Genomic DNA, 3,777 nt, shown 5'->3' on the forward strand with positions numbered 1-3,777 from the left:
GTGGCCTCTCCCATTGCGGAGCACAGGCTCCGGACGCGCAGGCTCAGCGGCCATGGCTCACGGGCCCAGCCGCTCCGCGGCATGTGGGATCCTCCCGGACCGGGGCACGAACCCGTGTCCCCTGCATCGGCAGGCGGACTCTCAACCACTGCGCCGCCAGGGAAGTCCACAGCTATATTTTTTATATTTTTCGATCATCATATGTTGAGCACCTTCAAATTATTCTAAACAAAATGAGACTAATCAGTGTCATTTATTTACTTATTTGTTTGTTTATTTGTTCTGGCCGTGCCACGAGGCTTGTGGGACCTTAATTCCCTGACTGAACCTGGGTCCACGAGAGTGAAAGCGCTGAGTCCTAACCACTGGACTGCCAGGGGACTCCCCCCGAGCAGTGTCATTTATTAGTGCTTACCATGTGCCAGGCATGGCGAAGCACTAAGACTTGTCTATCGATCTTCCCAACGATCTAGTAAGGCAAGGACTCTTATTTTATCCCCATTTTGTAGACAAGGAAAGCAGAGCTCAGAGAAATGAACTTTCCCAAGGTCACATAGCTAGCGAATAGAAAAGTTGGGTTGAAACCTAAGGAGACAACTTCACAGTCTGTTTATCCCTCTGTGCCTCTGTCTCCTGGGCCACCCAGCGAGGCAGAGGCACTGAATGCTCACTGAATAGCCGTGTGCTCCTCCACACTTCCCAGCCTTCCTTGCAGTCAGGTTGGGGCCAAGTGACTAACTGTGATCAACAGGCTGTGAATGGAAGTGATGCATGTCATTTCTGGACCAAGGCATTAGGTGCTGGTGTCTGACCCTCCTGTTCTCTCTTTTCCTTTAGTGGTGACTATAGCGGCCATAGCTTGACATGGAGGAGCCACTAGGAGGAAGCAGCCTGGATCACTGGTTGTCGTACAAAGACAGCTGTCCTACCTGCAGCTGCTTTGTGTGTACAAGAAATAAGCCTCTGTTGTGTTAAGCCACTGAGATTTGGAGACGAATTTGTTACCGCAGCATGTCATAGCCTCTCCTGACTAATGCACCAGACAGGACACCAAATATATCACTGTTTCACCCTGTTGTCTATTGACAACATAGTGTCCCTAAGATACTTTGTTTCGTGAACTGTATTGTGCCCAGAGTAAGAATGACTGCCCAAAGACAAGCTTCCAGAAGCAGATGGGAGAATACTGAGGGTCTTCCTGCGCCCCCTGAGCAGCAGGGACCCCCAGGCCTGGCCTCTTGCTCTGGTTCCTCCTCTGCCTGGCATCAGGCTTCTCCCTGTTGCTGGTTTCCAGAGCTGCTCGTCTTTGGCACAGTGCCCCTGTCTCCACCCCCAGCAGATGGCTTCCAGAAGCAAAGGCCCAGACACCACTGGCTGCCCTCCAGATGCTGGCCAAAGTGCCTGGAAGTTTCTCTGAGCCTCACATTGTCTTTCAGATGTATCCCTGGGGACGTAGAGCTCTCGCAATCAGGGCAATCACCGTCTTTTGGCCCCTGCTCACTGGGAACCACAGGCTGGGTGTGGCAGGCAGGAAGCTCAGGGCAGGGCTGCCTGCTTTTAGTTTGTACCTGGGGAGGAAGTGGGGGTTCAGGGCATTGGGCTGGCTCCTGGCTGGAGTGGAGACAGCCGGGACAGTGAGAGTGTTCACTCCTCATCCAGGCAGTTCTCAAACACTCATCTCTGAGCATCTCTGCGGGCCTGGCCCTGTGCTTGGTGCTGTGAGAGCACAAAGGCAAGAGGTCCTCGCCCCTGCCTTCCAGGAGCTTCCATCCCATAGGCTCAAATAGGACATTAGCTACAGAAAACCAGAGCACAGGGAGTAAATCAGTCTGGGGTTTTTCAGTTGTAAGTAATATGACCTCTAGAGAGAAAAGATTGTGTGCTTCTCACTTCTGAAGGTAATTCCGTTTCAAGTGTTATTTTCTGAAGTGTTATTTTTTGGAATACGTGTGCGGTGTGTGTGTATGCCAAAATTAACATTGACTCTTTAGATTTTCTGATTGCAAAATTCTAAATACGTTTATCAAAGCTGAAATCTTTTCCTTTCTTCCTCTGTTGGTCCCCTAAGTTAGCTAGTGCCCTAAGTCCATGCTTTGAGTCATCCAAACTGAACCAATCTCAAAAAGGGAATATTTTGTCCTCATGTCTGAAGGGATTACAGCTTCAGGCTTGGCTGGATCCAGGTTCTTCCTTCAGTTCAGCTCAGACAGGTCTGGAGTTTTCCAGTAGAAATGCTTACTGAGAGACAGAAGGAAAGTGAAAGCACAAAGTGTGATTACAGCGTTTAGCTTTCTCCTGCCAAAGTACAGAAGGTTTGAGTACCCCTGACATCCCCACTACACTGGGCTTAACCTCCCCTCTCCCACCCTATAGGCTGAGCCAGAGGCTGGGTGGAGGATGGGCAGGGTCTGTGGGGACCCTCAGGCTCTCCAGCCTCCAGTCAAAGGTGGGATTTGGAGTTGGTCAAACCTGTGTTTGAATTCCTCCTTTGTCCCTAGGGACAAGTCATGTAACCTCCCCGAGCCTCCGTTTCCTTTTCTGCAAAACGGAACGAGTAAGCTCCATCTCACAAGACTGGCAGGAGAATTAAACGGGATCCTGTATGTCACATACAGGCACAGGGTCTGCAATAAATGGTGACAATGATGATGGTGAAGATGATGAAGGAGATGAAAGAACCAATCAGGGAGGAAGGAAATGGCCAGCAGAGTCCTGTCCCTTGGAGCCTCTGAGCTGAGCCTGTGCGTGAGGCCGTGTCATCAGGCTGGACAGGTGCGGGGGAAGGGAGGCCGGGACAGAGCACAGGGGCCAAGGGCAGCCCCAGCCCCAGACCACGTTCCTGGACTTTGAACTCTCCTTGCCCTGCTGGGCTCAGGGAACCCCAACATGAATACCACTGGGTCACCCTTCCTGGAGATCCCCAAATTAAGGGAAGCGTGGGCCCTGGGTCATGGCAGAGGACCCTGGAGAGTCAGACTGTGCCCACACATTCCAGGTAGTCACCCTCAGAGCCTCGTTTACCCCACTGGTTAGGGGATACCGGTCAGGCTCTTTGGGGTCCCAGGGCTGCCAGAGGAGCAAGCTTTTCACAGGATTTCTACAAATCTCAGGATGGCTGGAATAGGCCTGAAGGATGGGGTGGGGCTGGTGGTGGGGCAGAAGGTGGGGTGAAGGCTCAAGCCAGGGGTGACCAAGCTTTACTGCTCCCTTCTCAGTAAAATAATTTGAAGATGTATCCCCAAAATGTCTTTGTTTAGTTATTTATGTCAGTGATATATACTATTACACTAATATATTATGCCCACTGTAAAATATACATAAAATGAAAAATTTAAAACAGTATCAATAGGAAACAAACAAATTATGGCCCATCCGTACAACGGATTACTAAGAATGTAAGAATGAGGTCTTATAACTCAATAATAAGGTAACTAAATTGAAAAATGAACAAAAGATTTGAATGGACATTTCATTAATAAAAGAGATATGAATGGCTAATCAGCATATGAAAGTGGTCAATTTCATTTAACATTAGGGAAATGCAAGTTAAAAACCACACGGGTTCGTGCCCCGGTCCGGGAAGATCCCACATGCCGCGGAGCGGCGGGGCCCGTGAGCCATGGCCGCTGAGCCTGAGCGTCCGGAGCCTGTGCTCTGCAACGGGAGAGGCCACAACAGTGAGAGGCCTGCATACCGCAAAAAAAAAAAAAAGAAAAAAAACACATGAGGGGGATTTCCCTGGTGGTCCAGTGGTAAAGAATCCGCCTTACAATGCAG

The sequence above is a fragment of the Aethalodelphis obliquidens genome, unplaced genomic scaffold (assembly GCF_003676395.1).
Source record: "Aethalodelphis obliquidens isolate GAN/ISIS:26980383/991018 unplaced genomic scaffold, ASM367639v1 scaffold126, whole genome shotgun sequence".
NCBI lineage: Eukaryota > Metazoa > Chordata > Mammalia > Artiodactyla > Delphinidae > Aethalodelphis > Aethalodelphis obliquidens.